The 26628-nt window shown below is 44.2% G+C and overlaps 1 protein-coding gene and 1 long non-coding RNA gene across 7 annotated transcripts in view; one reads left to right on the top strand and one right to left on the bottom strand.

Annotated features, from left to right (window-relative positions):
* Positions 1-26628, top strand: part of znf536 (zinc finger protein 536) — a 195035-nt gene that overhangs the window by 161032 nt on the left and 7375 nt on the right. The gene's annotated exons all lie outside the window — the stretch shown is intronic.
* Positions 11289-26622, bottom strand: LOC112160575. 2 transcript variants are annotated; one of them, XR_002921698.2, is made up of 4 exons: positions 25976-26622; positions 25757-25862; positions 12240-13371; positions 11289-11848 (listed from the first exon to the last, which is right to left on the bottom strand). It is a non-coding gene; the product is annotated as an uncharacterized LOC112160575 (long non-coding RNA). The 2 variants fall into 2 exon arrangements; XR_002921697.2 differs by having other exon boundaries at positions 11289-13371.

The raw sequence follows: 26628 nt of genomic DNA, 5'->3' as shown, positions 1-26628 counted from the left end.
ATTCATTAAAAAATAGCAGACTTTGCATTTTATCTTTAACCCCATAAAACCCACTACCCCAAAGAATTGGCAGATTTTTTTTTTTACCATTAAGATGTTTTTTTTTAACCCTTTGATGAAATCCACAGAAAAGCATTTTCACAAATGATTTTTTCCTGACGTATAAATGGTATAAATTGTGATATCTCGGGTGATTTGGTTCGTTTTTGTTCACAATAAGATGCAAAAATATTGAGATAAGTTAAAAAATCCCCCTATGTCTCAAATTTGATCCACACATTTTTATCCTGGTGTAACTGTAATATAAAGAATAAATTATCAAAACATTTTGCTCTCTTTCAATGAAGCATGTAATAAAATGAATAACTATATTTGAGTTGTTGTTGAAAATTAGCTCAACTTTTTTCCCGCCAAAAGTGTTATTGAGATTTCATGGAGGCAGCCATTTTGAAAAGAGAAGAAAAAGTCCCTCTACTGCCTCTAGTGGACTGATGGTGAACTACAGGACAGGAAACATGAATCAAGTCAGACACGATGGGTTTTTAAGGAAAGTTTGATTCATGCTAATGAGATACGGCTCTCGTGTATCAAATATGATACAAAGGGTTTTATAGGGTTAATATAGGAACAAAAATCTTCACGTATCGTAAACCCAATCTAAACCTAAACGTAGTTTACGCCTTTTCTTTTCTGGTCATGGTGCATTTCAAGCAACGGCGCCCCCTTATGACCAGCCACAGCAGATGAGGAGTGACGTATTTGAGCCCAGCGGACTGTCAGCAGGTCGTAAACGTTTGAGGGAGATTTTATTCCTCTGAATCAAACGTTTTTTCCTTCTCGTCTTCGTCTGTTTGGACCAGCAGCTTTCCCTCTTTTCCCCTCACTTTCCCACACTCCGGGATCCCTCTCCCTCCATCCCTCCCTCTCGGTGGCTCTCGCTCTCCTCGTTGCTGGAGGGCACGGGCTCCTCCAGTGATTAAGCCATCTGGAGGCCTGTCTGTCTGTCTGTCTTGTTCTGAGAGGAAGACGGCTGTTGGCGAGGCTCTTCCGCGGGCTCTCGTTGCGTGGCGGCGGGTGGAGGGGAGGTGGCGTTCCCCGTACGAACACTTCACAGCGCCCAGAGGTCAAGTAGGGGTTCCTTCTGCCTCACCTGTTGCTCCTCTGATCCGTCTCTCGTCACAAATGTCAAAAGTTCTGCGACAGTAAAGGGGGGTTCATCTCCGGTTGCACTCGATAAGGAAATGGAGACGAATGGCGGATGATTGCAAAGTTACACGACAATTCCTCCATTCATTATTTGGGAAGCAGCGTGGGAGCCGCTCTGGAGTAAAATACATATGTATAAAAGTCTGTGCATTTGTTTGCTGGAGTGCTAATCAAGTACTTTTATGCTGAAGTCTATGTGCCCCCCCCTCCAGTTTGCACTGGGAGCGGCATAAGTGTGCACGGTTTTCAATATTGCACAACATGAGACAATGGGTTATAAATTGGCCTTCTAACTCGATATATTTGACATGATCTCTGCTTCCCGTCTCGTTAGTTTGCTGTTTGTTTCTTTTCTTCGCCGACTCCTGTAGACTTTGTTCGGTTTGAGCTGCTCCTCTTAAGAATGCAACGTTCCCTTCCCCAGGCGCCCCGACATGTGAGGAGGACGCCTCAGAGGAGTTGTACTCATAAAGCTCCTCATCCTCCCAGGAAGAAACACAGAGAGACAGAGAGGGAAAACAGTACCGGCGGCAGGCAAAGGCACACAGGCATAATAACTACACTTACACAGCTAGTCGACACATAATGAGACGACGCCGCCGCAACTTCAAGGAAAAAACACGGATATATAAAAAACAACAGAGAGCGAGGCGGAGGAAGGGGAAAACAGGGGGCTGGGGGGGGAATAAAAAAGAGAAGAAACTATGTCAACTTTTATTTCCTCTGCTCTCCCACATCAATGGAGACGTGCCGTGATACTAATAAAAAACAAAAAAACAACAAAAAAAGCACACATATATAAATATGTACACAGGTAGCGACGCGTGTTTGTGGCAATTAAAGACAAATAAGTTTCCCGAGTTCTCGCTAAAACTCGTTTGATTCCGACATGAAGGAGCAAAGTAAAGTTGGAAACGAGACGAGGCGAATAAGCAGGCGACATTATGACATTAGCAGATGCAGGATGCTCTTAGCGCCGCGGAAACCGCATCGTTCGCCGAAAATCCCAGCCAGCGGATTTAGAGCGCCGCTTTGTTTTATTAGGGAAATATGGGGGTGGGGGCCGCTGCTAATTCTTACTAGAAAAGTTGCATTACCTTCAAAAATAATAGTTTGAATGCTTTTTGCTGAAAGTAGTTGCTGAAGTTGCTGAAGCGTTTGCTGAAAATGGAAATGCAAAAGCTATTTGTGAAATGTTACATTTAATAAAAAACTCAAAATTTTGTTAAAGGACTATGAAAGAGAGCTAAAGTTAACCTAAATTTCTGTAAAATTTGTTGTAAAGTTGCTTAAATCTCCAAATTAGCCTAAAAAACCTCAGTAGATGCAAAATTAGCCAAAGAAGTTAGCTTGTTGCTTTATTACTAGCTAAACTACAAAATTCCCTAAAATTGCTCAGTAAACTAAATAAGTCAAAAACGTTAGCCTGTTGCTAAAATATTAGCTAAACTCCAAAAAAAAAAAAAAAAAAACATAATAGATGACAAATTATCCAAAAAAGCTAGCTCGTTTTTTAAGTACTAGCTAGACTCCAAATTAGCCTAAAAAAAAACCACAGTAGATGCTTTGTTAGCCAAGTAAGGCTAACACATTGCTTAAATACTAGCTAAACTAAACAAATAGCCTAAAATCCCTCAGTAAACTGAAAAGGTCAAAAACGTTAGCCTGATGCTAAAATATTAGCTAAACTTCAAATTAGCATAAGAAACCATAGTAGGTAATAAATTAGACAAAAAAGCTAGCTCATTGCTTAAATACTAGCTAAACTCCAAAATAACCTAAAATTCTTCATTAAACTAAATTACGTTAGCATGTTGCTAAAATATAAGCTAAATTCTAAATTAGCCTATAAAAACCACAGGAGATAACAAATTAGCCAAAAACGTTAGCATGTTACTAAAATATTAGCTAAACTTCAAATTGGCATAAAAAACATAGTAGATCCCAAATTAGCCAAAAAAGTTAGCTCGTTTCTTAAATAGTAGCTATACTCCAAAATAGGCTAAAATTTCTTGGTAGACTAAATAAGTTAAAAACGTTAGTTAGTCTGTCGCTAAAGTGGAAGCTTAACTTTATATTTATCTCAGTAGATAACAAATTAGCCAAAAACGTTAGCATGTTGCTAAAATATTAGCTAAACTACTTTTTTTTAAATTACTACAAAGATGAAAACATAGCCCATGAATATATTTAAAGGTTTGTTGTTAATTTACTTAAACTTTTGAAATTTAAAGACTTCTCATTCATTTCCTATGAGGCATATTGTCAATATTTTAAAGCTATCAAGTTTATAAATACCAAAAATACACTCAGTAATGTCCTGAACGTTGACAGCTTTTCTTCCCCTGCTGTAAAGCATTCACACAATGACAGTGATTTAATCAGGATTAGAGGTTACCTGGATGAGGCGTGGGGAAGGGGGGCGGCGTGGCAAGGCCGCATGTTTTCAGACGACGGCGATGACTTCAGCCCCAAAAACAATGCCTGAGTGTGTAAACACTGGCCTGTTTGTTCTGCCCCTCCATCCCTCTTCACTCTGTCTTTACCCCCCCCCCTGGTTAAACAGCAGGCCGAGGGAATCCATTTTAATCTGATTAATAACTTAGTTGATCACATATAACCCAATTTTCCCGTCAGTGCCGTCCTTGTGCGTCCAGCCACACCCGCGCTGACCTTTGCGGTTGCCAGGGTAACGCCCGGCGGCTCAATGAGCGCCGTTGTTCCATCGAAGACGAAAAAAAAAGCCGTAAACGGGACGTTTTTTTGGGGGGGGGGGCGCGTGGGAACGGACGTCCCGGCGCGCTCACAGCCTTAAAACACAGATATGGTTACATTTTCCCTTTTGAACGCAGCAGTTACTGTACTAAAGTGCTCTGGGGGGGGACACTGGGGTGCTTTGTCCCCCCCCCATATTTACTGGTTATGGAAGAACACTTTTCTTCACCCCCCCCAACATATCTGTGATTACAGTGTTATGTGAGCTTCATTCTGAAGGATTTGTATTGAGGATCAGCAATTATGATGCCACAAAAGAAAGAAAGAGAGCTTTGCTTCCACTTTTTCATTTTTCTTCTTCTTCTCCTCTTTTTCTCTCCGTCTTACACGTGCACGGACGCACACACGTGCACGGACGCACACACGTGCACGCACAGGAAGTATGAATCAAATATTCATGAGGTGGGCCGAGGCTCTCGTACGCCCATATGCTTCCCCCGTTCAAGCAGCTTGCAGCGGACGCAGGCATCCATCCAGCCGGCGTGACACAGCCGAGTGTGACAGAGAGCGCCGCCGCCACCTATCAGCCCCCCCGCCCCCACCCCACCTCATCACGTCAAATAGGTCAAACCGCCGTCAACTTCCTCGAAGTCCTGCGGGACGAAGGCCGCACTGATTTCAAATCTTATCCGGCCTATTTACTACCCCCCCACCCTAACTTTAAGGGTCGCACCCCCCCCACCAACCCTTCCGCCAGTTCTACAAACAGGCGGAACAATGGCAGCGCCGCACACCAACGCTTTTGTACGCCGCAGCGAAAGCAGGAGAGCAGACGAGAAGAAGGGAGATAAGCAGAGCATGGCCTCCATCTTTCCTCCACCCCCCCCCCGACTGATCTGTATGCTTCGGGGGGGCTAAAGAGACAAACATCATATTCTCAGTCTGCAGACTCTAATTGACTGAACAAGGATTGGTCACACTTTTAAGAGGCGTTCCGTAATGGATTTCCATGTTTGTGTCTCTCTTAACCGGCGCTGCCAAGGCGCTGCGGCATAAATGTTGTCTTTATTTCAGAAAAAAACACCCCCCCCTCTCCTCCCATCATCCCTCCATCGCTCCGTCTTCTCCTCCTTCTCCATCCCTCTCCATAAAAGATGATATCAGTGCCACGGTCGGCGTTCGCTGCAAGGTCAACTCTGCCCGACAGATGACAAACGATCTCAAGATGGCCACTTCATCTGTCCTGTAGCATTTGGCTGCAGTGGAGATGCATTTCTGTCTTTTCAACTGGGGGGGGCACAAAGCTTTTAGGCCAAAAGGAGCATTTTTATTTTTCAGAACAAAGGCGTTTGTTTTATCGTCTCCTTTTTCTGAACTGAAAAAGTTGTGAACTTCACGCTCACTCCGAGTTTCTCTGTGATATTGAGCCCCCCCCCCCGACACAATGAAGTGCAGTTTATCGGCTTTTTGGGGGGAATGCAGAGGTTGCAGTATCGGATCTTGCACCTATTGAAGCTGACGCGGTATAACAAAGGGCCAAAAGTAATGATCATACACAAATATCAATATGAGAAAGAGTGTGTGCTAAAGAAGACACATGGCTATTGATGTTTAAATAACTGTAGCGTCAGAGCGAGGGGGAGAAGTATGAATCATATTTTCTCCCAGTGTCTGTGGAAAATAAAAAAAGGAACCTAATCGAAGTCTTCCCCGGAGGTTTCAGCGCTTTTCCTTTTTTCTCTGCAAACAAAGCCGATAAACGGCATCAGTCGCTGAAGTCGGGGATCTGAGTGCGGCGAGGAAGAGGCCCCGATAAAAAGCCCCCGCCATCAGAAGTGCAGCCTCTTCGCTCATTCGTCCGGCCGGCGTCCGGATTTGCATTTCAAATCCTCGTATTTGAAGAGGCCGCTCTAAATGCCAGGACCAGAATTGATGACAATCAACCCCCCCATCTCTGCCACCGACATTAAAGCCAAACCGATGGCCGCAATAATAAAACACAAAACAAATATATATTTATCACCCCCCCCCCCCCCATCTCATTATTTTCGTATCACTTTACATTTGACTATCAGCGCATGCAGCAACACGCTAAAATAAGAGAATAATCAGCGGGGTTCAGGCGCAGGATTCAGTGACAAAACAGTCGGGGGTGCTCAGCCCCCCCTCTGCCTTTTCATCACTTTTCCATATTCATTTCTGTAATTTACAGTAAACCCCGAGCTGTCAATCAAACAGACGAGAGGGATGAAGGTGGGACGGAGTTGGAAAACAGCTGCTGCTCCGTTCAGGAGCACTCTGAGATATTAAAGCAGCCGAGCTCTGCAGCCGTCTGCATCTGCTCTCTGCAGTCGTCTGCATCTGCTCTCTGCAGCCGTCTGCATCTGCTCTCTGCAGCCGTCTGCATCTGCTCTCTGCAGCCGTCTGCATCTGCTCTCTGCAGCCGTCTGCATCTGCTCTGCAGCCGTCTGCATCTGCTCTGCAGCCGTCTGCATCTGCTCTCTACAGACGTCTGTATCTGCTCTCTGCAGTCGTTTGCATCTGCTCTCTACAGTCGTCTGTATCTGCTCTCTGCAGTCGCATTCAGCAGTAATGCTCTGCAGTTGCATCTATACCTGCACTCCTCAGTTGTATTCTGCAACCGCCTGCAGCTGCTGTGCAGCCAAGCTCTGCAGCCGGCGCAGCTACACCCTGCAGTTGCATTTCTTTAGATGTCTGCAGCTGCATTCCGCAGTCGCCTGCTCAACAGCTTTTCCTGGACGCTGCAGCTTTGTCCTCCTCTCCTCAAAGTGTGTTTTCGGATTCTGATGGTTCTTCTCTAAATATTGCGTTTTGCTGATGATTAATAATAACCAGAGGTCGCAGCCCCCCCTCCCCCCAGATTTATTCCATCACATTACAGCTCCTGTCCTTGAGCTCGACAGTCAGCCCGAGAGCCCGGCGTCTGCAGCGCAGAGTTACGGCGCTCTCCTCCCTCCTGTCCTTGGGTTACTCAGGGTGTGGGGGCGTTGGGTGACTCAGACTGTTTGGGGCGATGACATCTGTCCTGTTAGGAGAGAGGGAGGGATGAAGGAGGAGGAGAGTGAGAGGCGGGCCCTGACAGCAGAAATATTGTGTTTCAGCGAGCGCGCAGACTTATGAGCCGAGTCGAAGCTAAACAATTACAGCATCCCTGAGTCACGTTCTTGGAGATCACCCCCCCCCACCACCACCACCTTCTGAGGGATTTTGTGAAGAAACATTTACTCGCCTCAGATCCTCTTCTGGTTCCTCCAAATTCTCGTCACCGTGAAGAATCTGCTCTGAAAACCTGTGAACCACATTTACAGTCCGAGGAGATTATCTGACCTTTAAGTTCCTGAAGATGTTTGAGAAACGATCAGATGTTTGTAGAACAACAGTTTAACCCGACAACTGTTTTCTATCTGGGATTTTAAAGTTCATATGAGGATTTTTGGGGGGATTTGTTTAAAAATATATAAATAATCAAATTAAATCTAAAAATACGAGAAAAATGGCCAAAAACAAACAAACAAAATGAAACATCCGAACAATTTAATGCGAAAAATGTGCTTAAAAATAGCAAGACTTGTTGGCTTAAACTATCAAAGTCAATGAATCAAAGGTAAACTTAGTGTGTTAATGTCGTTTTTTATTTAGTGTATTAAGTCAATCTGACAAATATTTGACCAATAATATTTTGAGTTTTGACCTTTTTTACCTAATCTGGTATTAAAATATTCACCTTTTCTTCTTTTTGTTTATGTGGTATTTAAACATTATAATGATTTAAATTTATCTAAAATATTTTAAAAAGTTTGAACTTTTTTAAATCCAAGAACGTTTAGTCAAACACTGCAAGAGCTTTAAGCCTCAGAAACAAAATATAACTTCTTAAAACTGTAAAACAATTCTTCAATTAAGCAGAAATTCTACTTTTTAATTATACTTATGCCAAACAATACAACAAACTATCAAAGACAAAACTGGGAGACAAAATATGTATAAAAGAAAAAGAAAAAAATTAAATAAAATAGTTTGCCAAATCAATGTAAATAACGATGTAAAGTCTATTATTCCTTTCTTATTTTCCTAAAAAGGAAGCAGAAATTCTGTGAATGGAGGCAGAAAAAGTCCAAAATTTGAAGTCATGCTCTCTCAAACTAAGAGGACTTTGTTGTTCATAAACTTTCTTCATGAGATTATACTTCTTACAGGGCAAAAAAAATTCTTTAAACATTTCTTTTTACTTTCAAAGATTGAGTTTTTACAGTGCAGCCAAATTTGACCTCATGATGAAGTATTGGAAATAATTTGTTTGTAGTAAACCAGTGGAATGTGACAGACTTGTTCCCTCAAACCAGTCAGAGTTTTTTATCTTCCTGCTTCAAATTTATAAATTTTACCCCAAACATTTTGCAGATTTTACAGATTTTTAACAATTCTGATCTAAAAGGCTTTTTGTTCTATGATTTTTAAACATTATGATGATCAAAAATTATTAAAAAGTTGAGATCTTTTAGTCAAACAATGCAAAAACAGGCTCTGTATAAAGAGGTCTAAAACTCTTAAAAAAATCTTAAAACAAGCAAAAAAAAAAAAACTGTTTTTCCAGGAATTCTTATTTTAGGGAAAAAAATTAATGTACACTTTTTTAAGCTACGGTTCTTTTCCTTAAAGAGTTTCTTGATAAGATGATGTTTCATACAAGACAAAAAATAAAACTTTCTGAATTATTGTTTTAGTTTCTCACTCTTGAGTTTTTCAGTCCACAGATCAATCAGACCTAAATAACTCATCAGGTGTTTGATGTGGATCAGGTCGTATGAAATCTAAGCATTCAAATACATTTAGTTAAAAAAATTAGATTTCTTTGGCAAATGTTTTTGTTCAGATGTATAATTTGTAGCAGGAAGTACCCGCCGTTCTCTGGACTTTGGCGTCTCCGTCAGCCGTCTTCATTTTCTGCTACTTTAGCGTCTAAAAACGAACGTCCTGAACGATTCTACACTTTCTGTTCTCCTACCACGATCATGAGGAATTTTGGAAAACGTTTCCAAGCCGGAGCGTTTGGTGGGGTCGTTGGGACGCCTCTCTTTCGGGTGATGTCACCGCCGCGGCGTGAACCTCGAGGACATCAGTGTTCAGGCTCTCTTTCTGGCGATGTCACCGCCGCGGCGTGAACCTCGAGGACATCGGTGTTCAGGCTCTCTTTCTGGTGATGTCACCGCCGCGGCGTGAACCTCGAGGACATCGGTGTTCAGGCTCCGACTGAAGCGCCTCCTTAACAAGCTCTGTTGTTTTTCCCTCCTCTCCTCTTTATCCTCCCTTTTTCCTGAAACGAGGACTTCCCGCTGCTCCCGACGACACCGCTCCTTATTCCCGCCCCCCCTCATCAGCCCTTCCTCCCCCCCTGTCGTGGATGGCGGGGAGTCACAGGTGTGTGACAATAATTACACATACACTCAGGGAAAAAAGGAGCAAAATAATGTGGCTCCCTGCATTTAATAAGTTTGCAGTGAAGCCGGCAGAGGGAGCGGAGCGGGAATCTTCTCGGATACCCCGACCTCTAACTTAATCATATGGCTCTTAAGAGCGGCCTGCCACCAGCTGCGGCTCCGGAATACGCCGGCAATATGTGTGTAAGGCGATACGCTTTAATTCTGAGCCCACTTTGAGCAGCAACCAAATCTGTTTATGTGGGAGACATTTAAAAAAGAGGGGGGGGTTGACAAAAGCCATCTGTCGGGACACAAGAGCCCCCCGTGCACGGTGACGTGCACTGACAGCAGAACGCATGAGGGTTAACTGTCCTGAGAGAAGGAGACAAATGTGACTGGACTCCAACCTGACAGAGACTCGAGCAGGGACTCGATCAAAGACTGGAAAAGAGACTTGAGCAGGGACTCGATCAAAGACTGGAAAAGAGACTCGAGCAGGGACTCGATCAAAGACTGACACAGAGACTCGATCAGACTGAAACAAAGACTCACTCGAGCAGAGACTGAAATATAGACTCGAGCAGGGACTTGATCAAAGACTGGAAAAGAGACTGAAACAGGGACTTGATCATGGATGGAAAAATAGACTTGATCAGAGAATGAAACAGATTGAAGCAGAACCCAGATCAGAGACTCGAGCAGAGACTCGATCAAAGACTGTAAAAGAGACGGAAACAGGGACTCGATCAGTGACTCAAAAATAGACTCAATCAGAGACTGAGACATAGATTGAAGCAGAGACTCGAACAGAGACTCGATCAGAGACTGAAACATGGACTGGAAAAAGACTGAGGGAGAGGCACAAACAATGACTTGAACTGAGACTAAAAAAGTGACTGAAACAAGGGCTCAAGCTGGGAATCGAACAGAAACTGAAGCAGAGCCTTTAGCAGGCACTCGAAAAAAGACTGAAACAGGCACTAGAAAAGAGACTGGAGCAGAGATAAAGAACAAACACTCGAACAGAGACTCACAGTGAATGAATTCAGTAGGGAATCAAACAGACTGAAGCAGAGACTCGAGGAAGGACTTGATCAGGGACTGAATCAGAGACCCGAACAGAGATGGCATCTGGCACTCGAGTGGGGACTCGAACAGAGACCTCAACAGGGCCTCTACAAGAAAGCACAGACTCGAACAAGAACTCAGTCAGGGACTCGATCAGAAAGTGTGCTTGTGTACTTGAACAGGACTCGAGTTCTGAGCCTCCAAGAGAAATTGAAGCGGGGACTCGAAGAGGGGCTGAATCAGAGACTTGAGTAGAGACCTGGACCTGAAGGATTTCAGGTCCACAAACACATCAATACCAAATGAATCTGTTCTCCTGTCTTGACAGCAGAGCTGCTTCTTTAACTTGATCCTTCAGGCCACCGTACTTCTGCAGACCTGATCTAGAGGATCTGGTTTGATTCTCAACCATCAGCTGCTGATCTCTGATAAACTGAATCACTTTGGAAATCTTGAACTAAAAAGAGATCCAACAGACTCGTCAAGCTGAACTCGTACCGTCTGTGTGAGCGAAGTTTGATCCTTGTGTTTCTCCATGAACGCCTTAAACTTAAAGTTTCTGTCTGACTCAGCCGGATCCTGAGCCTCAGGATCCAGCAGAATCCCATCAACTCCTCTGAACTCCCAGGAAAATTCAGGATTCAGTTTGGGATATTCTAGTTTCACCTGGAAGTTTTTCTAAATTCAGACAAATATCAAAGTTGTGTTTTTATTTAATACTCAGATTATTTCAATGGGAAACTGTCAAAATGTGTTCTTTAAAATTGTTTATAACGTGTTTGAACTGAACAAAACTCCATAAAATCAAACATTTGAATAAAATACTAAAAGTCAAATTTAAAGAAATGATGAAAAAACTTTATTGAACTGAGTTGGTCGTTTCTCAGAGAAAGAACCGGTTCCAGGTGGAGCCCGGTTCTGGAGTCCATCTTTAGTTTGGCGTGAGGCTTCAGGGACCCCAATGAATGCTGGGAAATGTGAACTCAGAACAGGAAGTTTGATGTCAGGATATCGTATCAGGCGTCGATTTGTTTGGTTTCATAGTGAAACCTTTAAGGGTCAGGTCTGGCCCAGTCTCTTTTGGGTTCTGGGGGGGGGTTGGGGGGGTCTCCTTCAGTCTGACAGCACTTCAGGAAGTGAGAGTGAGATCGTCTTCGGTTGGTGGGGGCGCTTCAAACACTCCCCTCCTCCTCCTTGTCTTCTTTTCGCCGGGTCGCATCGGTGACAGAAAGCGTGAGGAGGGGTGGGGGGGCCATCAAAGCCGGCAGTGTCTGTTTCAGACTTCAAAACCCGGGGGCCCCCGCCTGCCCGCCCGTCCGTCCGTCAACCCCAATCACGCCATCAGCGCGGCGGAAAGGAGAAATATTTGATCTGTCCTCTTTGGAAGGATCAACAGCCACTCAAACCACGGGGCCATGCTGGGGGGGGGGAATGGAAGTTTGAAAAACATTTTATCATTTTTATATAGAAAATATACATCAATATTTTATTATTATTGATAAAATCATTAAAAAATGCAAATAGTAGTCACTAAAAATGACTAAAAACATATTTTTTTAATATTTTTTAGCCAAACGAGTCACTGTTGATTCAAGCAGACTTTATCATAGCATGAAATACGACCCCCCCAAGAATAAACTAATAGGCCGACGTCTGTCCGTGTATCTATCAATCTATGTATCCATCCATCCGTCTGTCTGTCTCCGCGTCACATGACAGATATTTATCGACGTCGGTTTAGTTCCTAAATCCTGCAGATGAGATCAGCCTGCATAATTACCCTCCACGCGGAGCAGGCGGGGGCCTTACCTGCCTCTGCCCCCGCTGCGTCGATCGGGGGGACGGGGGGCTCACACACCAGCGCCTTCGGCTCAAATCGGATCGGACAGGCGGCTCCCGGCGACGCGGGCGTGTCACTCATCACCCCATCACATCCAGCAGCAGAGATCAGCTGCTGACGAGGATTCAAACCCGCCACTCCGCTGCAGGGAAAGTTTGTGCAGCCCGCTGAGGTGCAGGCACGCACGAGATTCACAGAGAGCCGGGAAGAAAGGCAGAGCGGAACACATGTTCGTTCTGATCCGGCTCTGAGTGCTCGGCGTCGGGGGAATTGGAAGAGCGACGGCAGATGATGATGTGTGTGTGTGTGTGCGCTGCCTTCAAACAATAAAACTATTTCATTATTTCCTCCTTTGAACGCCGGCGGTGTCACTCTGTGCGCGAGCGCGCTAACAGATGTCCACCCCGGTGGCTGCTGGGAAGCCACTTCAAATTCTGCACGTGTTAAATGACAGTGATGGACAGCAGGAAGTGCTTCATTTTTTTAATAATTCAATGAACGTTTCATCCTCTCTGTTGACAAGAGCTGATACTTTAGAATAAAAAAAACACCCAAATGTGATGAAACTGTGAACACATTCTGTTCTTTTCTAATATTTCCTGGCACGCTTTGATAAATTGTGTTTTTGCGGAGCGATTATCTCAGATCAGGAGAAAATGTTCATTTTTAGAACAGACCAATCAAAAGGCTAAAGGAAGAGGCAGACGTCTCCCCAACACCAGGACGCGGGTAAGTGAGCCTCAACTGACCAGAAATGATTTGCCTCTGTCTGTTAGACACGTAATGGAGTCATTTAACTAGTCAAATTAGGAGTCGGCGCGATGCCGCATGCTTCATTACTGAGCCGCTCCGATTTACGTCACAAACCATTCCAGAGCCGCATTCATGTTTTTATTGTCCTGAGCCGATAAAAGAGTAAAATAAAAGCAGCAGAGTTACGCCTGCATCCTCCCGTGCACGGCCCTGAGCTGCAGATGCAGCGCGGCGACACGCTCCGGTGTTTGCACACGCGGCTCGATCCGGCGCTCCTATCAGGAATCAGCAGAACTTTAATAATCCCCGCCGGGAGGAGCGGCCCACACTCCGACCGCCGCCGCCGCTCTGCAAAAGATCAGCACCATCTAGAGGAGGAAGCGGGAAACTGACACTTTCCTCCTCAGAAGCTGATTGTTTCCATCATTTGTTGGGGGGGGGGGGGCATGAATGAGATGGAAGGTGGAGAAAGCAGCAGCAGCAGCAGCGGCGGCGGCGGCGCTGACCTGCAAATGAGAACCAGCTGATGACAGAAAGAGGAAACAGAAGACATCCACTCTCTCTTTCTGTGAGGGGGGGTCAGAGGAAGTGTGGGGGGGTCAGGGAGGTGAGAAGTGCTGCTTGTCGACGGGGAGGTCTGACAGGCCGGTTATTGATGGGAGGCAGAACCGGGTTTGGAGTGCAGACCTCTGGGAGTCTTAACGTGTTTACATGTCGTAGCCCCCCCCTCCACATGCACACACACACACGTGCACGCTCGACCCCCTGCAGGCCGAGCTGGAAGTGAACCAGCAGCTCCGGCGCTGAAGCAGAGCAGGTTGACTGCGCTCTCCTGCAGGCGTTTGTCATCCCGGATTACTGCATTGTTTGAAGTTGACTGACAGCCAGTGATATTTATGCTCACGCACGTGCGTGCACGCTGCCGATTCCTTTGTTTTTGATGAGAAGAAGAAGAAGCATCTCGCTGCCCGTCGCTCGCTGCTGACATTCTGTCTGTCAGGCTGCGATAAACGGGTGCAGGCGGGTCAGGAACCTCGGAAAGTTGTGCGCCTGCAGAAGAAACGCTGAGATTCCTGCAGGATGAGCGTTCCTGTCTCATCTTTTTTATTAAAGAGCAGCTCTCGGTCTCCTTCTGTTTCTCATTTGTCTTAAAGGAGATGCAGATTGATTTCTCCATCCATCTGGCCTCCCCCTCCTTATTGAATAAACACAGACATTTTATAGACACTGGTCCTGATGCTGCAATATTGTTTTTGACTCTCTCTGTTCTGGATCGATCACCGGCCCGTCTGTTTATCTGGAGGCTGAGGGGCGTGCACGTGCAGAGACAGAATCCTGGTATGGATCCTCACGTGCACGCCCGGCGCACCTGTGGCCCTTCATGTGTCGCGGCGGTTCAAACGTCTGACATCGACTCCGCAGAAGCGGCGTGTGGTTGCTGCGTGTTGTTTGTGCGCAGTCGAAGTACTCCACGACTGCGTGGCTAATTCTAGCTTTCCGGTTGAGAGGAGACACGAGACTCCAGCACTTCTGTCAACTTCAGAGAAAGGAGAAGGAACCTCAGAAGGAACAACAGCCTGCATGGCGTGGCATACGTTCACGAGGCAACAGACATTCAGTTTCTATCCACTGTTTCCAGTGTCGTCTCTGCACTGGGGGGGGGGGGGGGGGGACTCCCTTTTAACAGGAAGAGAATGCTCATGGGCTACGCGGGACAGGACTCCCATTGGCTACGGCACATGTGTCAAAGTCAAGGCCCGGGGGCCGGATCCGGCCCTCCGGGTAATTCTATCCGGCCCTCATTTTATTTTATTGTTATTAATGCCCTGCTGTTGTCATGCGTTCATTTCTAACTTGTATAATTTTAACAAAATATATTTTTATGTAGAGTAAAATACTGAAAGTTATTTAAGGTTTAAGTTTATTTACTCTAGAATAATATTCCTGCCTTTTTATTATTCACAATTATGTTAAAAAGTTTCGGTTTTAAAGTTTTAAAAATTGGCATTCTGCAGCTTTTTGGACTATTTTGATATTTACTAAGATTTTTAGGCAATCTTGGAGTTAAGCTAATATTTCAGCTACACGCTAGCTGTTTTTGGCTAATTTAGGATTTTTTTTTTCAGTATTTTAGGCTATTGTGAAGTTTCACTATTTTTTTCAGCCACACGTTAGCTGTTTGACTAATTTAGGCTTTTTCCAGTTTTTTTAGGCTGTTTTGGAGATAGGTTAATATTTACATGCTAGTTTCCTTTTTTTTTTTTAGCTTTGTCTGCTATTTTGAAATTTAGCAATTTTTCAGCTACATGTTAGCTGTTTTGGCTAACTTAGGTTTTTTTTTGGCTAAATTGGCATTTAGCTAATATTGTAGCTGGCTATCAGCTTCAGTGATTTCAGCTATCAATTTCAGCGTTTTTTAGCCATCAGCATTCACACTAGAATTATCACGGGTAATGCTATATATCTAGTTCATAATTATGCTAAAAAGTTGTGGTTTTGATGGTTTAAAAATGTAGTTTTAGAGTGTTCAAGAAATGTTTATCCTGTTCGGCCCGCGACCTCAGGTGTGTTTTGGATTTTGGCCCCTGTGGGATTGAGTTTGACACCCCTGAACTATGGGATGGCTGCAGCCACAGGCTATGCGAAACTCCAAACTCCCGTAGCTTCAATCCATATGCCGCCATTTACTATGATTAAAGTCATTAATAGGCCTAACTTCTCTAAAAGTGCTGCGACTTAGCTCCGGCGTCCGGTGAAGATTTGAAACAGATTCTGAGCGCCGGAGAGGCCAGATCGCGGAGGTTGGACGTGATCGTATGCAGTGGAGGTTCCTCTCGCACTTTTAAAGTTACGTAAAGACTCCGGCAGTCGTAACGCAGCCTTGGGAGCCTGGGGTCAGTCGCCTTAGACCTGGTGGATTTGGGCTGTCTGCAGATGAAAAATCTGCCAGACCTGTTCGGGACATCCAGGTGACATGAAATATCAAGATCGTAGACCGCTTGGTGAACCTGAAATGTTCAGAGAGAAGCATCAGAAGTTACAGACTCAGACAAATTCTACTAGACATCTAGAACCAAAGGACATCCAAAACAGACCAAGATGAAAGGGAACCAACAGAAAGAGATTCTATCCACAAACTCGGGCGTGGCTGCAGCAGCTCATCAAGAAACATCGTTTTTTTAACCGTCCACCGTTTCTCCAAGCGTCCTTTGATACACGCGTGACAGAAACTCTTCCTCACAACGTCTTCCTGTTTCCACGTGAGGTGAAGCTGTCAGAACGCCAGAGAAATTTCATGTTGGTGCACGCACAGACATAACGGAGCTGGTTGGGCAGATACATCTCTGGTTCTCTGAGCGCGGCGGCGGCGGCTCGGCTCACAGTTGAGTCAGAGCACCGATGGAGTCCTGGCTCGGTCGTCTGCTCCGTCCAGAAGGCGGCTCGGCAGGACGTTAGCCGGCTCAGCAGTCTGGGATAGCTGCCCGGGGGTCCCGGATGACCTCAAGAGTTAAAAGCAAGCAGCGGGAGAGATAGACGAAGGCGGAGAGACGGAGGGAGGAGGGGTGGAGGTGTGCAGGTCCAGGCTGGACGGGGTCACAGGAGGAGGAGGACTCACAAACAGGGTGTGAGACTGCAGGAACGAGCTGAGCGGCGGCAGCTGCAGCCTTTTGGAGCCTGCAGTCGATGTGAACGGTTTGACGTGCCTTCAGCTCGCCGTGGTCACAAAGGTGTTTCTTTTCAGAGAAAAAACTGAGACAAGTCCGTTTGAAATATTCTCTGAAAGATGCCGACGGTCGGTTCAGACAGAAGATTTTAACCGGAGTTTGTCTGCAAGGAATCACAGAAAATGACCTGAACCGTATTAGTGAACATTTCTGCAAACGTGCAAAACATTTTCACAGCCGTTGGTCTTTTTTGTACTAATTAGTGTTAAGAAAGTTCAAAATTATTGTTGTTTTTTAATTTACTTCCTTACATTTGACAAAAAACCGAATTTGAATTTTCCAAACTTACTTTTTCCAGTAGGAAATCTAAAACTCTGTAGTGGTCCCTTTTTTCAGTGCAGTTGTGTTCTGCATCGTGATTGGCTGCAGACCAGTTTCAGTCTACCTCCTCTGTGTCATGTCTCCGGTACAGAATCCGTTCGGTGTGCCAGATTTACATCAGTCTCTGATGGTGATCAGATGTTTGACCCTTGGGAGTTTAAACAAGAGAGAAGTGTGAAAATGTTCATGTCTCAGGAAGGTGCAGAAAGAGTGTAGTGAGGCCTTGAAACATCTGGAATTATTGCAAATAATACAGGTGACCACTTGGAAGATGTGATACATTTTACATTAGGACATACAAACTCATTAACACCTTTAGTAATCCGAGGCCTTTTTGAGACGCTTTTTTTCTTTCCAGTTTGCTCTGGTCGTTTTCTATTTCTTCTGGTAATTCTTGATTTCCATCTTTTTAGAACAATTACCAGATTCTGTTTTGTACGGATATATTTTCTCATAATATTACAAAATAACCTGCATTAACAGTTTTTTGTTTTAGACACAACAATCCACAAAATAAAGATAAGATAAAGTCAAATGGTTGTATAGAATGTCTAAAAAAATGAAGAATGTCTGACGTTACAAGGATCTATTCCAAGGATTAACACAACAGCGTGTTATAACTCTTGTTTTGTTTGTTTTAAACCAACAATTTCAAAGCTAAAAACAACTTCACATTAAAGTTTAAATAAAGTTTACACTAATCAGGAGGTCAGGATAAACTGGTGATGTGATTGACGGGTTGGTTCAGGGGCTACGTAAGTCTTTGTGTCTTTTATTGTGAAAAGTACAAATAAAAGAGATAAAACTGGTCAATTTTAGAAAAAAATAAACATCACAACAAAAAATGCCAAATTCATCCAGAGTTCTTTAATATTTAGGTCATTTCTTGAACTCTAAAACACCATGTGTTTCCATCAGTCAGGCCTCGAGGGCCAATGTTGCCCAATCAACCTGCCATTGATGCTCCATATTGGCTAAAGACACCCGATCCAGGTAATCAGCAGCAGATAAGGCGGGGTTTCTGGAAAACAAGCTGGAGGCCGGCCCTTGAGGCCTGGATTTGGACCCCCCTAGTCTCCATTAATAGAGGTGTTGACAATGTGATTGACAAACGCACCTGTGGGTTACGGAACCACTTTAAGTCTTTTATTGTGAAAAGTACAAATAAAAGAGATAAAACTGGTCAGTTTTAGAGTAAAATAAACATCATAACAAAAATGTCCAAATTCCTCCAGAGTTCTTTAATCTTTTGGTCATTTCTTGAACTCCAGAAAGTATTACTTTATCCCTGTATGTTTGCATTCTTACGACTACTGCGACTCTTCAATCGTTAATGGAGTTAACACAATAGCACCGGGTTCTGTCGCAGAGAAAAACGCCGCTGTGACTCTTTATGTTGGTAAGGTGTAACATAACAGTGTCAGAATCATCAGATTCACCTTGATCGGTCATAGATCTACAGTGTGTCAAAGGACGTGGGGTATTTTACATATTGCTGACCACATCTCCGGTGTTAAGGGTTCCAGCTTATTTACCTTTATTTTGACATGTTTCATCAAGTTTCTTTCTCCCATCTGTATTTGGACCAGAACCGCTGTCGCAGGACATTTACATTTACGATAATTTAAAAACTACTTTTACGTGAATCTGAGAGGCGCTACGAAAGCCATGATGTGTTTGGCGCTGATGAAGATGAGAAGCAGGAAGGAGGGGCCGCTCAGCTGCGGCGCCCCCCTCAGGTGGACGTGGCGACATGTCGGATCTCTCATTCTCCTGGGGGCGGGGCTTTCCCACAGTCTACCTGAAAATGACGCTTAAGGAGGTAATGGTGTCAGTGACGGTTCTATACGTCTCTGAGGGGAACAAAGAGGTCTTCTCAGCTCGCTGTCAGCGCCGCTCGGCGTCTCGCCACTGTACAATCACTGTTTTCAGCAGCACCTCCAGCGGGGGGTAAATGGATGTGTGGGGGGGCACAGGTACAGAGAGAGTGTCTTTTTCCAGTGTTTAGCTGCAGCCCTCGCCCCTCACTGTTGTAAATGTGCTGCTGAAGACGTGGCTGGCGTCTCTTTGGTCTTGTTGGAGGCGCCCGTTCACACACACTCCTTAAGTCGGCGCGCATCTCCTTATTGGGGAATCTTTCAATAAATCAATGTGACTTTAAACACATTTCCCCGGCGACACGGCTGACCTGATAAGAAGTGAACTAATCTCTTTTGAGGCTGCCGGGAGAGCTTTGAAGCAAATCTACTGTGCATCTATCACCAAGGTTATTTGTCAATGGCTGCTAATCCCAGGTAAATTTCCCCGGTTTTATATCAGGGTTCTCATGTCTGAAGTTTCTCGGCCTTGGGAAAATAAGAGCGCGGAGCTGGTGGTGGGAGGGGGGACTAAAGAAATGTTATGGATTTTAGCGGCGAAACAATGGTTGAGGCAGGAAAAGAAGTCCAGAGAAAGAAGCCAACAGGACGGAAGCGAGCGGTGTTTACAGCACGCTTTGTTAGCGCTCTGCCCTCCTTCCAGGACCAGAGGATGTTTTGGTTTAACCCGAAGACACGCCGGATCAGACCTCGATTCAGAACCAGGATTTAGTTCCTTTTCATTTTTACGATGATTTGTCATAAATATCTGCAGGACGTCGCGTCCAGACTCCATCAAGACAGAGTTCTGCGACAACGACAGTTTCAAAGCAGAAAAATTCAAAAGCAAACTTTGAAAGAGGTTACCAGACCGAGGACGGAAGCCCCGCCCCTTAGAGTGGCGCCATTGAAAAAGAAAAATTACATCGCAAGTGGAAAAAATGTCAAAAAATGAATGGGACCAAAATCTCTGTATAAAAAAAAAAAAAAAACAAAACCCACGCGTCAGGGATTTACAGAGAAAGGTTTGATGTCATTATGGGATGGCCACAGGATTTACCGCTCGGTGGCCATTATGTGGCACATTTGCCAATTTTTGCATTTTCCCACAATATGTAAAAATAAAACTTCGTTGTAGCGATCTTCAAAACATTTTCCACAGCACCAGTTTGAGTCCAAAGTTTCATTGACCTTTTGACCTCGGAAGAGGTCGCCATCTTGAATTAAAGAAAATATGCCTTTAGTACGCATTTCAAACCGTCACCCACTAACTCCTCGAGCATCATTGCAAAAGGCAGGATTTAGAAGTTGTAGATGTGGAACGGCGTTAGCGTGGCGTGCTTGTAAAAGTGGCGTCCCCGGTCTCTCTGTTCCTCGATTATTTTTTAATAGAATATAGTGAAAATGTAATAAACAAAATCTTGACTCAAGCTGAACAAAACAATATAAATTTCAATGTGAACGTATTAGGAATGTGGGCGTGGTAAACAAAAATCCTCCGTTGCCAAGGAAATCCAAAAATGTACTTTTCCCGATTCTTCTAAAAATGACATCAACCAGTTTGTCATTCCCGGACAACCAAAACATAAAATGGTTGCTATGGAGATAAACCAACAGAAAAGCCTTCCTTTTGAAAAATGAATTTAACAGTGGTTGCAGAAAGAGAGTGAGGGGGGTTGTAGCAGGTGCTTAACTTAGCGGGGGTGGGTCAAAAGGGCGCGTCGAGGGCGGGGGAGGGTTGCACCTGCAGGTCATAGGTCACTGCTGGTGGCTTCTTTGTCTTAAATTTACAAAAACTGGTTCAAAGGTTGAAAATAACAAGACATAAAAATCTATTGCAGACACGACCTTTGACCTTTAATAGTGGAACCATCTGTACTGCAGGACTTGTGTTCTTCCTGATCGAGTTTTGACGGCGTGCATAAACTTTGAAGGTTTTTCTGATGGTTCTGGGAGTGGCCAATGTAAATTGTAAATATTGATTTTGATGCCGATCCATAAAAAAATCTCTACACACTATAATCCTAGTTGGTTTTGTGAAGTGTTGAATCAACGTTTTTTAAGCCCTGAAGCCCCCCGGGCCTTGAAGCCCCCCGGGCCCTGTTTTTCTTTGAAACACCCCTGCATGTGCTCAACAATCAGAGCCGTGTCCGTTTTGAGGGAAATGTTGGGTTGATTTCATCGTCATTTTCCAAACCATTGCATATTTCATTAAGTCTTGGCCACATGACAATCATTGTTTTGACCCATAAACTTACTGGCAGTCAGAAGTTGATCAGACACATTTTTGCCCCACGTGGAAACAAAACTTTCCTTTGAGTTGCTTTTTTGTTTTCATCCTCTGCCTCCTTTATTTCTTTTTTCCATCCCCTGAGGTCCCCCCCCCAATTCCAACCCCATTTTATGTGCGTTGAAGATCATGGAAAATCTCTCAGCATATCTGTCATCTGTCACGCTCTCCGATGAGCGGGTTTGATCTCCTCCTCTGGTGTTTATGGCCGTTGTCAAGCAGAAAAGAGTCGTAGCCGTAAGTGCTTACACCAGCGTGTAAATAGTTTGACGTGTGGCTCCGTAACAAAGCTGGGGAGTAAATAACAAACCAAACAACTGCAATGGAGTTGTGCGTCTGCATTACGAAATGTTTGCGGCGTTGTTGATTTCTGATCACTCTGGTGTCGTTTCTTTGTTCCTCAAAGCCTCGTTGGCGAGCAGGGATCAGCGGGCGGACGGTGTCACGGTCAGCACGCGGCCTCATCACTCCAGGGTCAAATGAAGGCGGAGTCTCGGTTATCGAAAAGGTTTTGCAGAAACGTTGGTTTTATAGTTTCCTGCAAAATGATCTGCAGAGTCTTTGCAGAATTTTTTCAAATTTCCTGCATAATTGACTGTTTCAGGCCCTAAAACGGAATGTCCGTCATATTTAAGTCCAGAATTTGACCAGAACTTTCCAGAACCTTCATGCTGATCCCTTCTGAGGTGGATCTGGTGTTGTTTGGATCTGATCTTAAACTGATTGTCCTCCTTTAGAATTGTTCCACTAGTTTTTAGAGATTCAGTTCTTTACAGGTTCTTCTCTTTACATCCACCTGGATGGATCAAATGGGGGGGTCACACTCAACCACAGAGGGGGCCAAAACCCAAAACACACCTGAGGTCGCGGGCCGAAAACAGGATAAACATTCATTGAACACTAAAACTACATTATTAAAACTTTAAAACTGTAACTTTTTCACATAATTATGAACTAGATAAATAGCATTACCTGTGATAACGCTAGTGTGAATGCTGGAAGATGAATTTGGCCGCTGAAGATGCTGAAATTGATAGTTAAAAATGCTAAAGCTGAAAACTGAAAATGCTGAAGTTGATAGCTGAAAACCCGGAAACTGATAGCAAACTAAAATATTAGCTATATGCCAAATTAGCCTAAAATACTAAAAAAACAATTTAGTCAAAACAGCTAGCATGTACCTGAAAAAATAGTTAAACTTCAAAATAGTCTAAAAAAACAAAAAAAACTGTATTTAACCAAAACAGCTAGCATGTAAATATTAACTGAGCTTCAAAATACCCTAAAAACTGAAAAAAGTCTAAATTAGCCAAAACAGTGCACTTGTAAATATTAGCTATACTCCAAAATAGCCTAAAAAATGTTAGTGAATACCAAAATAGTCCATAAAGCTGCAGAATGCCAATTTTTAAAACCTTAAAATCATAACTTTTTAACATAATTATGAATAATAAAAAGGCAGGAATATTATCCCAGAATAAATCAACTTAAACCTTAAATAATAATAATATTTTACTCTCCATGAAAATATATTTTGTCAAATGTTTACAAGTTAAAAAAAATCACAAGATAACATCGGGCCATTAATAACAATAGAATAAAATGCTCTGGAGGGCCGGATCCGGCCCCCGGGCCCTGACTTTGACACGTGTGCTTTAGAAGTTCTAATGGTCTTAAAGCGGTTCTGGAGGTCCAGTAGCTGCCAGTTCTGAACTTCTTTGACAGCAGGTTTGGACAAACTTTACATAAATCTGAATACTTAGTAAAGAAGATATTTTAATGTTTTTTTATTGACTGATTTTGTGTGAAATGAAAAAGTAAACGAGTTTTTGGAACGCAGTGACCTTTTTTCTGATCTGGAAACCGGGTCAACCCGGTTTGATGTCAGAACACGTCTCAGTTTGACGTTTTTATCAGCAGATCGTTGGGTTTCCTGTTCCTGCGAGTGACTCAAATCAGCAGAGAAAAGCAGATTTCAGCCCAAAGCGTCTCACACGTTGAGCTTTAGTGATCTTTTACCTTCTTTGGGCCTTTTTGACCCGGAAAGTCACGTTTATTCTGGACTACAGGAGCAGAATCTGTCCAGGAAACAGCCGCAGAGAAGCTGCGAGGAAACCGAAAAACAGAAAATGGGGAGAGTGATTCAGGAGGGGGGTGTCATGTGTGTACGGCGGAGGGGGGGGTGATCTTGGAAATTATCCCGTTAAGTAACGGAGCGGCCTCCCCGGGGGAATTTGTCTTAAATGGAAGATTTGCAAGGAGAACGGGTCAGAGAGGGAGAGGAGAGGAGCGGCTTCCAGTCGGCAGGAAATCCTGTTTACATTTACATAATCATATCAACACTCACTCCTTCTTCTTCATCGTCTCTTTCTTATGCCTTTTCAAGAAGGGGGGGTTGCTGCTCGTCTGTTTGTCGTCGTGGCTTCCTCTTTTTTCCTCATTTTCTTAAAAGTGCTGCCAGCGTTGGCGAGAATGCCTCTTCATTTTTAATCTGCCGCCAGCACCTCCAACCCCTCCTCAGCTCCGTCTTTCTCCCTCATTATGTCCTCTTTAAGCGGGATTTCTCCCCCCCCCGTCCCCTTGTTTGGCACGTTAAGAAAACGCGTCATAAATAAGGTATGGCTGAAGCTTAATTGAGATTTCGCTGAGAGCCGCCGGCAGATGTTCGTCGCAGCGGCTGTGGAATCATCAGAGAGCCGAGGAGAAGCTCGCCGAAGACCAGCCAGGTGTTTGGGCTCCTGTGCCGCTCGCCGGGCAGCGCCGTGCGGACGCCTTCAAGGCGGCGTGGCGGCAGGAGCGGAAGGCATATGGAGGATTTGCAATGCTAAGAGACTACGTCTTCAGAGAGGGAATCAGAGGAGGAAGGAGAACTCGGAGAGGACGAGATGTTCCTCTGTCAAACCAACTTTGAGGGTTCATCCAAGACGGGGCAGACTCACAAACATCGGAAGACATGCTTTCTTTAGGGGGGTCAAACTCAACCGCACAGGGGGTCAACCCAAAAGACACCTGAGGTCGAACAGGATCAACATTTATTCAACACTCTAAAACTACATTTATAAAACTTTAAACCGTAACTTTATCTGTAACATTATCTGTAATAATCCTAGTGTGAATGCTGGAAGCTGAATTTGGCCGCTGAAGATGCTGAAATTGATAACTAAAAACACTGAAGCTGATAGACAGCAAAAACATTAGCTAAATGCCAAATTAGCCTAAAATACTTCAAAAAAAACTTGTAGCTGAAAAATAGCTAACCTTCAAAACAGCCTAAAAAACTGAAAAAATGACTAAATTACCCAAAACAGGTAGTGTATAAATATTAGCCTATTTCCCAAACAGCCTAAAAAACTTTTTTTTTCAAAAGCCAAAATTAGTCAAGATAGCTAGCATGTAGCTGAATAAAAGCTTAACATCAAAATAGCCTAAAAAACAAAAAGAAAGCCTAAAGAATGTTGTTTGAAAAGATCGTATTTGTGACTTAGAAAATACGCCACTAGCTCCGCCCCATTCGGATCCATCCACCTGCAGACTAATAGATCCATGAAAGTTTTAGTTTTCCTCATTTGAGCTGGAATCTGGGTCAGAACTGTACGGCTGGACTGTTCTGATATCACTCGCCATTTCTAATGAGAGGGGCTGTAAGCTAGTGGGAGAGTGTGTAAACAGATGGGAGTGGGAAGAGGGGGCGGGGTTGCTCCACGTTAACAGTCCTCTCCAAAACTCAGAGGTGAATTTCTAATGAACTCCAGCCGCTCTGCAGAAAATATGTCCTCAAAAACTACACTTTTTTTTTTTTTAATTTTGACTAAAAATGTCAGAATCATAATGGAAATACTTTGAAAAGTATTGGAAATTTAAGGATTTATCTGTCCTAAAAAGACATTTTTTTGTTGAGAATTTTCTCTCTGAGGTCACTTTCCCGGTTTTTCCTGATTCTCCGTTTGTGCGTTAGCTGCTCTCAAATCCCAGGACTCCGTCCCGACTCCGTCATCAGTCTGTGGCGGTCTGTGGACTCCTATTAACCTTCCTCTGCTTAGCTCTGGTGCTCAGCTTCAGTACCAGAGCTGGACTCAGAAAACAGGCTCCTCCTCCTTCCTCCTCCCTCCGAGCGTCTCCATCCTCACACGTTCTCACGCCGGGAACCCGCCGCCGCTCGTCTGGGATCATAGAGGAACCCGATACGACTCTCTGTGCCCGTCTTTCCTCGTGAGGCATTCATCTCCCTCTGAAGATCTTTGACTTCCTTTCATCTCTCCGGCATCTTTTATCGCGCCCTGATTCAGGCCGGGATTCTCGCTCTGCTGGACGTTTGTGGCCGAGTTCGTCTTACGGGAAAACCCGTGAATGATACCTTTGTGCCGCAGCCAGGCGGGCCCGGCGTCACCCAGAGGTTTGGATTCCTGCACAACAACCTCCTGATCAAACCGGGGGTTCGCCCCAAAGAACACCCTCCTATTGGCTGATCCGAGCCGCACGCTCGCTTCCTTCTCGAGTCGTCATTTACACGCTGCGTGTGTTCTGCGGCGGTGCACGCTCACCGTGCTCTCCTGCAGCGGCTGCAGAGCATGCCGGTTCCATCTGCGCAGACCCCACAGACGGCTCTCAGCAGGTTCAGACCGGCTCCTCCACCCAAACGCCGTCAACCTGAACGGAAAGTCGAGTCAGAACCTTTAATGGACTTTTAATGGGATTAATGGAATGTTGCAAATGAACAATTTTCATCCCAGAATCGAATAAAGCGGAAACCAAGTTTGTACCTTTAGAAGTTTGCCGTTCCTGCAGAGTTGATCGATTGCGTGCTGCAGGTTCCTCTGAAGATCCATTTCACCACATTTGGGGTTTTAAACTGAAATACTGTGATTAGGATTCAGTAAAACACTTCCGCCGCCTCTCGTTCAGCTACAAACCTCTGACTTCCGGGTTGAAGCTCTTCTGAAAACAAAACTCCAGTCTGGTTCAATAAAAAATCATTTCATTTGCCTTAATGATTTTAAAAACAAGAAATGTTCTGGTTTGTTCTGACTAATTCAATGACATTCGTTTGCCTCAAGGACTTATGGGAAATGTAGTCTGTGGTTGAGTTTCTGTTCGCCATTAAAATATATATATACATATATATTTGATTTCTTTGACCCCCCCAAGTTTTGACAGCAGATTTCATTAGAATGAAACATCGGCTTCAGACAGGATTCACCCCCCCCCCTCACCCCCCCACTGATGATTTTCCTGCTTTTTTTCTCGTTTATGTCAAAACTTTTGAATTCATTCCTCAGAATTGTTTTCTTTTTTGCTCTTTTGTTTTTTTTAGTTTTCATTCTGTGGATTTAATAGAATGACGTTCAGGAGGCGAACAGAAGAAGATCTACAGGACTTTTATTTGATTTAACGATTCTTTAACCAGGAACAAAAT

The sequence above is a fragment of the Oryzias melastigma genome, linkage group LG3 (genome assembly GCF_002922805.2).
Source record: "Oryzias melastigma strain HK-1 linkage group LG3, ASM292280v2, whole genome shotgun sequence".
In the NCBI taxonomy this organism is placed as follows: Eukaryota; Metazoa; Chordata; class Actinopteri; order Beloniformes; family Adrianichthyidae; genus Oryzias; species Oryzias melastigma.
Note: the sequence above shows the minus strand (reverse complement) of the source record. Positions and strands in the feature narration are given on the sequence as shown.